This window comes from Gymnoscopelus microlampas (assembly GCF_963454915.1).
Source record: "Gymnoscopelus microlampas genome assembly, chromosome: 22".
NCBI lineage: Eukaryota > Metazoa > Chordata > Actinopteri > Myctophiformes > Myctophidae > Gymnoscopelus > Gymnoscopelus microlampas.
In genome coordinates, this window is record NC_139959.1 from 8,190,501 (window position 1) to 8,205,351 (window position 14,851).

A 14,851-nucleotide genomic window follows, 5' to 3' on the forward strand; every position below is an offset into this window, starting at 1 on the left:
TGAGTTTGTTCAAATAGGCCTCTTTCTTGTCTGAATAACAGCCACCAGCAGTGCCCAATTAGGGCACCAGACTGCCACCAATTTGATAGCATTTGCAACCATAAATTTGTCCAGCGCCACAGACCAAAAAAAATTGCCACCAAAATAATTGGTGGCATTGCATGCTGCCACTTGACTTTTGTTGGCGTTTCATTAGGGAGACTTGCAACGCAGGTGCCATAGGCACTGTATTGTATTTGTTACATTTTTCTGACACTTTTTGCAGTTCCGGCATAATGGTAGAGAGAGGGTAATGCCAAGCGTTGATCCGAATCATACTCTGATTGGCCAAAGGCGGCGCTATAGCATTAGATTGCCTAAATTGTAAATTGTATATTGAATATGCAAACTTTGAACAGGCATTTGCATCTCATGCCGTGTTTGACCTACAGTATGGTACTGACACCCCCAAACTCCCCATAAGCAACGGGTGCTGACGTCATAGTACTGACATCATAGAATGCCCTCCAAGTGCATTGTGCCTATTTGTGAATATGCACAGTTTGGGTGGTGTGTGTCTGTAAACTGGATGGTGTACAGTTTTTGTGGTGTGTGTGTGTCTGTAAACTGGATGGTGTACAGTGTATGTGTCTGTAAACTGGATGGTGTACAGTTCGGGTGGTGGGTGTCTGTAAACTGGATGGTGTACAGTTCGGGTGGTGGGTGTCTGTAAACTGGATGGTGTACAGTTCGGGTGGTGGGTGTCTGTAAACTGGATGGTGTACAGTTCGGGTGGTGGGTGTCTGTAAACTGGATACAGTTCGGGTGGTGGGTGTCTGTAAACTGGATGGTGTACAGTTCGGGTGGTGGGTGCCAACACCTGAGGTTAGACTGAAAGTGGTTGCACTGTTTTAACATGTTTTGAACATACTTTGACTTTATATAAATACCTTAAAAAAAGCAGAGATGCAATCACACAGTTGTGCGGCACCACAGCAAATGTTTTGTGCAACTTAATCACGTGCTACTTACTGGCAGCACTGCCACCAGTGTAAAAATGTTAGTCTACTCTGGAGACCTGCCAATGCCAAGCGGTTCAAAGCAGTAAACATCAAGGTAAATGCAAGGCCTGTCATCTTGACTTGAAACACATATTCTAATATCCCTCAGGTGTTTCTGAAAACTTATTGAGGTGTCAGCTTTCTTGCATGGACAATCTAAAAGCCCTGGTTTGGCAGTACATTAGCTCTGATTTTCTTCTTGGATACTTTATCACGTAAAACATGCATTCTTTAACTTTATCAGTAAGACCATGTTGACAGTAGAACAATGTCTGATACCAGGACTATGTTTATGCTAGCTATAATGTCACCCAAAAATGTATTATTCCAAGTGGCACTTTGCAAAAGACAATTTAACGCAAAATCAACATCGTGCCTAGTGGAGGTGTTTGCACTGTTATCTGACCCGGCCGAAATTATGCTCAGCTCCACAGGTATTAGAACAAGAGGGATGATTTCCGAGCCATAATTACTTTTTGATGAATGATAGTGCATAGGTGAAAACTACACACACTAAATAAACACATGCACATTTCAACAGTGCGCACAAATAGAAATAACAACGACCAGACGGCAACTGAAATCTCATTCAACACGCCTGTAGTCAAAGAGAGCACAGACAGAAGAGAGAAAAAAAACAGTGGTTTTAATTATTTTGTTTGAATAGAATCCACACTACTTTATGTCCTCACCAAAGTTTTCTTCTTGGTCTTTTTTTTTTTTTTTTTTTAATCTTGCCGAGAGATAATATTGCAATTAATTTTGAAACACATGAGTGGCGGCAGGCAGGCAGGGATATGTGGGCTGCTGCAGAATGACAGAGGTAGTCAGAGGTAGCATTCATTATTGAAACCCTGCAGTCACAAGAGAGTTAGTGGGCTGCGGGTCTGTGATACTGAGACTGACAGCCCGGGGACAAAGAGGAATGTTCACTGGAGAAGCTCAGAGAGACGACCCGGGTTCCAAAGCTCTCCTCTCTTCACCTGTGTCCAACAGAAAATTTCTCTCGAATCCTCCTTGGTCACTGCTTGGACGTGTCACCCCAGGATGGCTCGCAATTTAACCACGCAAAAAAGGTTCACCCCCCCATCCCCCCCATGTGATCCGACGCTCCAGTTTGAACTGACTCTCTTTGAGATTAAAAAGCTCACAACAGTCCTATATAGCACTTGGTTCTCAACCTGTGGGTCAGGACCCCCAGGGGGGTCCCCTCATGATTTAGGGGGTCTCCAGATGACAGTGAAGTGACAATTTAAGACCTTTTTAATAAATATACATATACAGTATATAGAAAGAAAGAGAAAAAAAAGACCATACTGCATCAAAACTAATCAACAAACTATACAACAATAACTGGTCAAACATTGGCCAATTTGTCAAATAATATAAGAAAGAGGCAAAAATCTTGAAATTAGCTGATCTACAAGCTCTCTCGCAACGCCTCACAACTCGTTTTGAGCTTATAGATCTGCTATTACAATATTTATCTGCGAAACCAAGTCAAACTAAATTTAATGACTCATCTCCTACATTTCAAGTGCTTGTCAGGGCAGGCCCGCTGACAGGCGGGGATAAAGGGGACAGTTGTCCCCCCACCCGGAGGGGGGGGCCTCAGGTGGGGGGGCCCCCGCCGGAACGTAGCAAATTTATTAAGAATTCATTTATATTTGTGTGGCGACGACGGTCACTGGACGGGTGTAACTGCGCAGACATGAGATCTACAAGCTCTGTGTGCTTGTAGATCTCTGTGAGCTGTACATCTCAGCCCTATATAGGCTACATTTCGGCCATTTGAAAATAGCCATCTACTGTACGTTGCATCGCGATGTAAATTATGAGTAAAAGTACTCACAAGGACTGGAGTACTTTTACTTTTGGTACTCAAAGTACATTTTTATACCAATACTTTTGTACCTTTACTGAAATACATTTTGAATTGACTTTTACTTGTAAAGGAGTGTTTCTACATTGCAGTATTCATACTTTTACTTAAGTAAAACATGTGAATACTTTTTACAGCACTGGTTATGAACAAAACTGACTTTATATTGGCTTGAGGTGGCTAAAGTGGCCAATGTGAAATCGCGCAAAGACACCCGACTTAATGTTTTGAGGTAAAAAATAATAATAAATTAATTCAAAAACCGAGAAAAACCCGAAAAAAATAATAAGAAATTAATAAATAACCGAATTAAAACCGTGCACGCGTGTTCGCGCGTGCAGGGGCATGGGGGGGCCCACTCTCGAAAAGAGAACCACTGCTATAGACCATATTCACATGGTGGCCATATTGCTGTTAAGTCAATGAAATGCCATTACTTTCAATGTTAAATTCCAAAATGGCCACCGTGTGAATATGGTCTATTGAGTATGTTGCTGTAATGCTGTTGTAGGTCCAATCTTATTGGGTTGCACCCAAACTTGCTACAGTACATAATAGCGAGGCTGCGTCTTTCAGTGTATGCCATGATGATCACCTGCCGCAAGTAACATATTGTCACTGTCAATGTCCAAAACCGTTACTTTCCAGCAAAGGGAAATGGATCCAATGTTATTGAGCTCTTTGTTAATACATTTTATCGGTTAAATATCTATCAAACCCACAGACAGACTTAACCCCTTTCAACCCGGTGTCCCTATTTTGGGTATATTATCAATATAGCTATACTAAAATAGCTGATAGATTTGATAGTATAAAATAGGTCATTAAATTATGAAAAACAAAACAAAACAAAAACATATAACGATGAGAGACAAAGTTTCTGCCCGACACAGTGACGATAAGCCTGTGTGCGGCAGACGAAGGGTCACATCCCCTAAATGCACACGGACACGGCCACATAAATTCTCCTCAATGTCTTCGTTAAACATTTGCCCCATGTTATCGTCACCATGACAACTCTGGCCCCGGCGTGTGCCCATGGGGTAGTGGCGTGTGTGCCATGTGCAGCGCTGGGGTTATTTAGGGGGTAACTCCATGGCCACGGGCATCATTGCCCCCCATAACCCCCCCCCCCCTCTGCTCGAGGGTCACTCTCTCCAACTAAAGGGGGAATGGCGGGTGGCGATGGCAGAGTGGCAGCGAGCCAGGAATGCCAGTCTCTGTCCCACCGCGCTCTCTCAATTTGACAGGCACTGCCTGCAGTCTGGACTGGAGGCGAGCGCTCTGATTTCACTCTTTAATTACCGCTAATCGGAGGAGCCGCAGCCCATGTTAATGAAGCCACACCAATCAGCCGGGGAGAGTGTCGGGGCCCCCGCACCAACCGCGGCGCTGCTCTGTAGCTAACTGCGCTGACGCTGCTGCGGGGCTGGCTAGAGGCGGCGGGATGTAATCTATTGTCAGTAGAGTACTGATTACCTTTTCGCAACTGCACTTATGCAGTAATGCAAACGAGTAAATTACTCATTGTCAGTTACTCGACCGGGTTACTCATCAATTCTAATTAAAACCGTCCATCTCTTCCCATGTAACAGACTGACACGCATTGTCATCATTTACAACATTCAACTGCCAGTCAGGCAGTGTGAAAGTGGCTGTTATATCTAATGTCATCTATGATTTACACTTTTTCATTTCATTAAATTTATTCCCCCCCTTCAGACATGCTCCAGAAGAATCCCACAATTACGTTTATTCAAAAGTACCTTTTGTACGCAACCGGCGCTCTTGTAATCCGGCCCACATGTATTTCGCTGCTACTTAACGCCGGCTGACAGCCCCTCTCCCCGCCCACCACATAGTGTCCTTGCTTGTCTGTCTGCCCGCATGAGTCTCACAGCCTGCAAGTCTCACAGCTCCGGCAGCTTCAGAACAGCGGTCTGCCCACGAGCAGGGCTGTTCGTCTTAACCCTTTAAGACCGAGGACGCATCTGTGTAATTTTTGAGTGGTGCCAAACAATCCTATATCTGACTTTGTCTGTGTGTCCGTGTGTATGTCTGTATGTCCAATAAACAAACATTGATGACAACATCAATATGGGGCTCATCAAAGGCACCACTCTCTTCACACAGGGTGTGATTTTTAGATTTCTTTGGGCTATTCAAAAATAGCAGATATGCAAGCTCATAGCGTGGCACCAAGTGCCGCGCTATGAGCTTGTAGATCTGCTATTTTTAGTTTTAATCGTGAAGATTTGCGCAAATCTTTGAATATATATATTATTTTAAAGCGAAAATGTTTTGCTCAAATCTTTGCTTCTGCGGGATTCTACAAATGTCTTCTAAATCTTAACTGTTTTTTTTTTTAAACGTAAACCTTTTCATGTCAAGGACCCCCAAAATGTATTTGGCCACAGACCCCCCATCTGAAAATATTTTGTTCCAGGGACCCCCAGAAGCAAAGATTTGAGTTAAAAATGTATACATAAAAATGTATTCAAAGATTTGCACACATTTTCATATTTTGTTTCTCCAAAAATAGCAGATCTACAAGCTCATAGCGCGGCACTCAGTGCCACGCTATGAGCTTGTAGATCTGTTATTTTTTAATAGCCCGAAGAAATCTAAAAATGACACAGATGCGTTCCCGGATTGAATGGGTTAAGGAAAAGAATCAAATAACAGCCTCTCTGTGAATCCCTAATGATCTTGCTGCTACAGCACTGGATCACCTCGACAACAACCCCGCAACTGTACAATGCACAGTATATGACTTATCAGAAATGAATTAATGATGATCTACAGCATACGTCAGGACTCCTATAGTACTGCTGCAACTTAATCATGGTGTTGATGGCTCATTAATGTAAATGCATGTAATCAATCTTGCACATTTTCACTTGCAAACATAATTACGCTGTATGTCTTTTGTAAGGCTGTGATGATTACGTTTTTTCATTTTTTTTAATAATGTAACAAATGTGATTGCGTTTGTGTTCCTGGGGTTTAAAACTGTATGCATAGCTAGCTATGTTATTGCTCGTGTTTTCAGCTGTGTCACATCAGTATGTGACACGTGTACATTAGTCAATTCATCTGTATGTGTATGTGTTATACCTTTTGATACCGCGCGAACAAGGCTCGTTTGTGCAAACAGCATTGACGCATGTGTGAAGGTCCGTGTGAACGGATAACAGATTGCCTTGTCGTCTGTGCAGAGTCTCTGCAGGCTAGAGTGCATCCATGCAGGTATGAGCATGACGATGTGGTGGTGGGTTAGGTAAATATGGAGAAATCACATCTTGACAACCTGCTCCTCACAGCATCTGACAGCATGCCGCCTATCGGCATCTGGTTTCAGCCCCATGCCCTTTCCCTCCGTGTCTACTGTATGCGCCTCACTTGCAACGATGGCATCAGCCTTGGAATGAAATACTGTGGAATGAAACACTGTAGAATTCAGAATGTGGTGTCAAAGAAACATCACAAGTTCACCACGCTAAAGGGCTTAATCACCCTCCGACCTGCAATGCTCTAGAAGATAGATACGGATTTGGATCAAAGCGAAGATCTGTGACTGTTTACTTTGTTTCTGGGGTTCTGTGTACACAAGACCCGCAGTATTTTCAGTTAAATTAACTGAGAGGATATGTTGACTCACTGACTTGCTGACAAAACAGGTTAAGAGCTTGGCAAAAGTGAAGGTTTTCAAAGCGAAACGTGCACAGCATTTGAATATTAAATGTCATGTCATGGATGGCCAACCTGGAGGCCATCGTGGTGCAGTGTTTAGAGGCAGCAGCAAAGACACGCACAGTTTCATTTCCTGCATTTCCATCACGGAGAACTGGAAGATATTCCAACGCTGAAGCCAGCCAAGGTCATCCTATAAAAGACCATAACAACTTATCAAGCCATTTAGCTGACCTAGTGATGCAGAGAGTAAATAGCAGTTGCGGCAGGATTTCTAATTACAGTCAATTAAAGTCAATAAACGATGATATGACAGACGATTACGTTTAATTTACTGAGAGTTATGTTGTTACTGTATTGTACATGCTCTCTCGGCAACAATTAATCTGTCGCCTTACGTCAACCGCAAATTCAAAATGTGGTAATTGCTCAAAGGGCTAATTTAGCTGTTGAATTATGAAGACCAATTTGAATGTCAGCCTAAATGTGGTAAAGAATAGAAGAGTTGGCAACTCTTTTATTCTTTAGGATTTATTCCGTTGGCTGGCACCTCGCAAGGACCCGTGTGCGTTGCACCCTTGGTGACTCAGCCTAGATATGGTGACATAATCCAGAAATATACACAAAGATTAATAATCAACCACAAATAATGGATGTTTTGTGTGATGCTGCTGTATGCATTATTGCAAAAGTCTGCTACGAAAGTGTCTTTTTGCAGTTACCTTTTGCAATTAATGGTAGACACGTAAATCGATTAGAATCGATTCAAACTGGTGACAATTTAAATCGATTTAATACAAAATGTATCGCAATGCAAACAGCAGGAAAAAAAAGATAAATCTTTGTAAGAGAATTGATTACAAAAATATTTTTCAGTCATTTGCTACGTATTGAAAAGAGGATAAGAGAAAACACAGTATTGTTAAAAAAAAAATTAAAGAGAAGAAAATACTGGATTTGTGTGAGAGAAATAATTAAAAAAAAGATTTTTCTTTTGTCTGAAAACTAATTTTGTGTTAAAAAGAAATCTTGAAAAATGTTATCGTGAACCTAGTATTGTGATTCGAATCGTATCGTGAGTTCAGTGAATCGTTACATGCCTATTTATGGGAATAGTCTGCTGAGACTGGTATCATATCATATAGAGCTATCACCACGGCAACAATCATCTTAATTATTCCCTCACCTCAAGCCCCCCCCCACCCCCCCTCTCCACTGTCAAAAACAGCCTTTTGCTACTGATACCACTTCATTTCCACTGATCAATATCAGCCTATATAGGACACACTGATTTGAATAGAAATCAAACAATAAAAAAGGGAGGTCTCCCACCCAGGCAGCCTGGGAGCAGGCTAACCAAAGCCTGCTTCAGCATCCTGATGTCTGATCCCTTCTTGGCATGTGGCTTGCTGAGCCAAATGGCACCCACATGCCCCTTCAACGATGACATTTAAAAGCACTGCCTCCTATCCAGCTGTGGACACCATGGGGTCTAGACCCCCCCCTAGACCCGCCCCCCATCCGTGCACACTATCACCTTGGTACCAGACAGTGCACCTGCTCCCAGGCACCAGGCAACAACTTCCAGGCATGATTCTCCCATCAAGCAACTGTGCTGTGTACCAGTGGCGTGCACACACATTTTGAGGGGCAGGTGCTCAAGTAAATTATACTTTTTTTGTTTACTTGGTCTGCTCTTTTTTCCCTCTACACCTACGTATACCTCTTTGCCAAAAATGCTATTTATGGCTAAAGTTCTCCTCAGAAAAGGGATGCTAGGTTTCGAGTGGTTATGGTAAAAAGAAAAATCATATCACATAAAGATTTGGCGGAACCCCTGTAGTAACTCTGAGGACCCCCTAGGGGTCCCGGACCCCCTGTTGAAGACCCCTGCAAAGGGCAAAGGGCAGGTGCTCGAGCACCACCTAGAGTCTATCTGTGCACGTCCCTGGTGCTGTGTACTGTGTACTGTTTATTGTGTCTTTGAAACATATCGTTGCCGTCGGGCGGAAAACCTCTTATCTCCATAATAACTTTTTGTGTTTTTTTCCCCGTAAATTAACGCCCTACTTGATTATACTACAGCGTCACACAAAAGCATCAAAAGCAGCAGATTCACAAGCAGTGTTGATTTCGTCAACTAAAACTGTGACGAAAAATGTTCGTCGACTACCTTTTTTCACTGACGAAAACGAAATAAAAACTAAGCTATGATGACTAAAACTTAGCCTCGCGTGGCCAGACAATATCACACGACACACTGCGTGGATATTAGTCTGGTCCCTATCAACGATAGATTTTTTTCCAAGGGGCGGTTACAAAAAGATCCAAACGGACTCTATTGGTTAGACTTAAACCAATCAGAGCAGTGCTTCCTTGTACGAACCAATCAGAGCAGTGCTTCCTTGTTGATAAGCCCGCCCACATTTGAATACTGGGCCCTGGTTGGTCCCGCACAACCTCTGCGGGAGAGAAATAAATTCGCTATGGAGGGGGGCCAGACCTAATCTGGCGAGGGCTAAAGTGCATGCAATTTTGCAAAGGCAGTTTCGTCTGGAACCAGGCTAACTAAAACTAAGACTAAATATATTGACAATTTCGACAACAAATAAAAACTAGACTAAAATGTTAGGGAGGGACTAGTGGAGAAGAGATCCAGTAGAACTAAAAGACAAGTCATTTAATGTTTGGTTCTCGGGTGTTGCACTCTGAAAATAGCAGATCGGCTATTTTCAGCAGGCAACCAAGTGTAAAATCAGCCATTACTACGCCATCATGGCCTGCCAAAATACATTTTAGTCAACTAAATCAACTGTCGATTTAGTCGACTATAATCTTACGATAGTTAGTCAACTAAAACTAGACAAAAACTAAAACAGGTGACTAAAATATGACTAAAACTAAATGGAATTTGATTCAAAAGACTATGACTAAAACTACATCAAAATTTGTTGTCAAAATCAACACTGTTCACAAGCTCGAAAGCTTGGAAGATATCATCATACCTGCACATTTAAGTCTTGAATAGGGCCACTTTATTTCTACACTCACTCCAGCCCCCCGTGGTGACGCCGCGTTGGCACGCTCTATAGTGTGTATAGTTTCAATGTACAGGCTGGTGATAGGTTCTTGGTTTACTTATGTGTTAGTTTATTATTAGATTCTTGGTTTACTTATGTATTACTTTATTATTAGATTACTGTTTCTATGCATTTGATGTATTATCTTGTGTTGTCCTTGCTTACTGTAAATCACTCTGGATTAAGCGTCTGCTAAATGCCTAAATTGTAAATTGTAAATTGTACAACACAAATTTTATAAACGGGTGGGGCATGCATTCCTGAGAGCCCGACCTGCATCATTCCAGTGTAGGACGGTGCCTGCGGGTACCACACTGGGTACTCTTGCATAACCGGGTGGGGCATGCATTCCCGATTTCAGGTCGGCGACTTGAGTGGTCCCCCGAGTAGGGTCTAGCTTTAATTAATAGAACATTCCTTTGACTAATCTGTATGGTAGTAATATGATATAACTAGCCTACTCCTGTTTTTAACTATGGCAACAGGACGCATTAAAAAACTGAAAGGTGTGGCGGGTGTGAATACCTAACAATCAAATCAATGATTCTCACACGTTCGGTCGATATGGTGTAGCTTTACTAAACTCAGTCTTGCACGGTCATTACTACACGATGCAAGCAACGGACTACAAACCAAACACCTGAATGCTGATGTATACAGGCTATACAACAGTGTAACTAACTACTACTACATACCAGAAAGTTCTGTATATCTAATAATACGTTATCCCCCCCCCCTAATTCTGAACATTCCCCATTGCCTATCACCAACTTTTTCTATGTTTTTTTGCTGTTAAAGTTCCTTTTGCGTAAGGTTTAGAGCAGGGGTGGGCAACTTTGATGATGGAGAGGGCCACTTTATTTCTACACTCACTCCAGAGGGCCACATTGCATATACTGTCGGGTAGACAACTCTTATCTCTGTATTTTTACTTTTTTCGCCATTCTATGTCACACAAAAGTAGCAAAAATAGCCGATCTACAAGCTCTGCAACGCGTCGCTCTGCAACGCGTCGCTCTGCAACGCGACGCTCTGCAACGCGACGCTCTGCAACGCGTTTTGAGCTTGTAGATCGGCTATTTTTGCAATTTTTGAATTGGAATCCAGATTTTTTTTTGCTATTTTTTAAATGAAATCCTGAATAGTAACATATTTTTATTTAATTTCAAATGCATTTAGTTATACGTATGTTAACTTGATGAACTTAAATACAAATACATTGGACATACAAAAGAATAATAATAACTAATACTATTTAAGCTACTAATATAGACTGAAGTAATTAAAGCGGGTCATGTTTGCATTTGTAACAGCTGATATCAATAATATATCAGTATTCCAATATTAACCTGCGGGCCACATTAAGTGAAGGTGGGGGCCGCATGTGGCCCCCGGGCCGCCAGTTGCCCATGTATGGTTTAGAGTGTGGGTCTTGACGGTTCTATTTTTAATTTAAAATCCAGTGTTAACTTGTGTATTATTGTATTGCTGTATAGTTGCACACTTGCCGCACCAACATTACTGCTGCTTGTACCTGTATGAGTAAATGACACATAAACCCTTGTGATTCTTAATTCGAACACTCATTAAAAAAACAGACCAGTACGTCCTCCTTACCCCGGGGGAGAGCACACATCACGATATAAAGCGAGAGGCAAATACCAAACCGTATGGCTCGGTATCAAAGGCATTTCTACAGTCCAAAGGTCAGGTGATGGTAAAAGGTTGCAGAGAAACGGAGCTGCTGGTCGGTCTTTCATCAGCGGGAGGCAGCTGGAGCCTCCAAAGAGGGAGCTCTGCACAGGGTCTGCAGGCACAGTGGGGCTGCTCCGATATGACATTTCACATTCAGATCTGCCACTGCAGTGGCATTTTAGCCACTTTTAAAACATCCAGATTGGCCTTCTTGCACTGTTGAAATTCTTTATAGCCGCCAACTTCTTTTTTTCTCTTCCCTCGTCAGTGTTTGGGTTATACTATGTGTGTCTGACAGAGATGGCTGGGTAGATTCTCATTGAAGAAGAAGGCCAATGTGGAATTGATCGACAACCCACAAGTGCGCTCACAAACACACACACACACACACTCAAGCCCACATGCAGCACGCACGCGCGCACACACACACACACGCACACGCACACACACACACACACACACACACACACACACACACACACACACACACACACACACACACACACACACACACCAGCCTGATCTCCAAGAATTTAGTATACATTGCACGAATCCAGTGCACGTCATTCCGTGCATAGTAGCCTAGAGACCCCGAAAATCCGTGCATAGGTACGACGAGTTCCACGGTGGGCGTAACCAGTTGCAACCCGGAAAAACCCGGAAGCAGAGCAGTCCCCACAACAAAATGTACGATTCTGTGCCTATCGGTATATAACTCAAACGGCGCTGAGTAGGTTCAAGGGAATGTCGCAACGTTCGGGACGGCAACTCGCTCGCTTTAGCTCGCTCGGTGGTCCCTTACGTGACGACAATTCCCTTGAAACTGCACGCCTCCGAAATGGTTTAGTCACAATGGGGGAGATGCGAGGCGGCTATGCACAGATTTTCGGGTTTTCCAGTCTATGCACGGAATGACCACTCCGTGCAAATTCTTGGAGATCGGGTTGCAGCCACACACACACACACACACACACACACACACACACACACACACACACACACACACACACACACACACACACACACACACACACACACACACACACACACACACACACACACACACACACACACACACACACACACACACACACACACAGGCAAGTGAGTGCACAGGAGCACACACACACAAACATGCACACACTACTGAGATAAACACCAGGTGTCGGAAGAGCATAGCCTATGTCCTCTAGTCAGACAATGTTACTGTAATATATGCTCTAGGGAACCATAATTGTTGCATGTTCATGTTTAAATGACAAAATGAGATGTTGATATGTCTATGAAAATGTGTTCCTCTCATCTGTGGTTTCTCCAAAGTGAAAAAAAATAATAGGGAAAAAATATGTTTTGAAGTAGAGTCTACAACCGTGGCTGTTGCAAGATCAATTTATACAACTCGTATCTTTTATTTATTTATATCAGGATTCCTATGTCTATTTTCTCCTCTCGTAGGAGGAATGGTCAGCCTGGATTCCTTTGAAGTCACCTCTGAAATTGTGTGTGCTCTTCACTCAGAGGAGCTGAATTTCCGCACGGTTACACATGATATTTGTTATTAGCTGGCGTGCGCCTCTACAGACAGGCTTTGTTAGATTAAAGGAAAGCAAATGCACTGTTATTGTCTGATAACCATGCATGGAACATCAGGGATGTGGAAATACATATTCATCTGGGGGGGAAAAAAACATTCTACACAAACAAATCTAAAATGACCAATCCCAATACTTACATTTTGATGAAGGGTTGAAGATGTATAATCTTACTGAGGATGTGGTGTAAACATGGCGTTTGAACTGTACTGTACTAGCACTGTCTGTGATCCTTCTGTTGTAATTACTCCTCGCTTCAGAGTCATACATGATGTAAAGTTTAAAGGAGAACACACTGAATATAATGTATTATGCATTATAATAATACAGCACGCACCAAGCCCCCAGAACCACGTTAGAACAGTGAAGCGGCTAAGCCTGGTGGTCAAATCTGAGAATGCAAATAAAATGCCTCTGTGCGTGCATCTCCCGTTTGTGCGCATGCTCACGTGACGTAGGACGCAAAAAGGACACTAATGTGCATGCTCATAACTCTATGGCTGCTCGAAACGACTCAATATCAACCCAATAATTCTACTTCCGGCAGACTTCCGGGTGCTTCAAAACGCCACTGAGCACTTTCATTGAAATGAATAGCTGGGGGCGGGGAAATCCGCCGTCTAGATAAATTATAACTCTATGGCACGCAGATACGCCACTTAGCATGAAGTGGCACCTTTTAGTGTCACATCACAAAAAGTCTCCCGTCTCACTGTTTGGGTGAATTATGTGACCAAATTCAGTGATGTGCTTAATTATGTGTGAAAGCTCAAGCACTCTCTAATCACATAAAGCTTCTGGTAGTCCACTAGGAGATGACAGCTTTAGATTGTTGTGATGTAAAATATCAGTTACAGTAGCTTTTCAATGCAACTCAAGTTTCAGACCAAAGTACTGCACTTTTATTTTGGTAACAGTTTTTGGCATGCTACAGTAGGCTACTTAATTATAATAATTGCCTTTATTGTCCCCTCAGGGATATTCATCTTCACAGTCTGTTCCAACAGAAAAACACATAACAACATAGCACACGAAACATAACACCAAGACAATACTGTACATGAAGTCTCCAGTATACACAAAACCATCATATCAGCGAGGCAGTTTGTTTAATGCAGCAATGGCTGAAGGGACAAAACTCCTACAACAGACTTTTTGCCATTTCAAAGTGACAATGTAGGAGATGACCAGTGTCAATTTCTATTTTGAGTGCTAAAGGTGTGATGGCTTTATTGTTCATATCAGAAAGTGTTGGTGTGCGAAGTCCGATAATCTTAGAGGCAATACAGGTACTTGTTTAGAGGTAATCTGTCAGAGGAGTTACACTCACTTTCAGTATGGTGCCAATGAGCGGAGTGGCGCCACCTGAAGCCCAAAAGCCTAATATCTCCCCCTGGCCAAAAGGGCATTCCTAGTGGTTAAGATGTTTGGCTTTAGTGTCCCTTCCCACACGGGAACACCTTAGCCTCGCGTAGCCAGACTATATCACTGCGGGGATATGAGTCTGGTGCTTCTATGAGGACGCTTTTTTCCCATGGGGCGGGATCAAAACAATGGCTAGACCTACAATTACCAAATTGGTTAGACCTACAACCAACTACCAATTACAGTCTCCCATATTTGAATACTGGGCCCTGATTGGTCACCCCAGACTTCGGGAGCAGGAAATGGATTCACAACGGAGTGGTGCCAGACCCAAATCGCAGAGGGCAATTGTTTTTTTGCACTGACAGATTCGTCTGGTCCCAGGCTAGGAACACCTACCCTCACATTAATTATGGTGCCTACATTCTGGTGCCTAGTACCCACCCTCACATTCATCATGGTGCAGGATATTGGGAAGAAAGCCTACAAATCCGGTTGTAAGAG

The 14,851-nt window shown here is 42.8% G+C and overlaps 1 protein-coding gene across 1 annotated transcript in view; it reads right to left on the reverse strand.

Annotated features, from left to right (window-relative positions):
- ptprn2 (protein tyrosine phosphatase receptor type N2) overlaps positions 1–14,851 on the reverse strand; it is a gene marked incomplete at its 5' end in the record, with an annotated part of 226,898 nt that overhangs the window by 61,325 nt on the left and 150,722 nt on the right. The gene's annotated exons all lie outside the window — the stretch shown is intronic.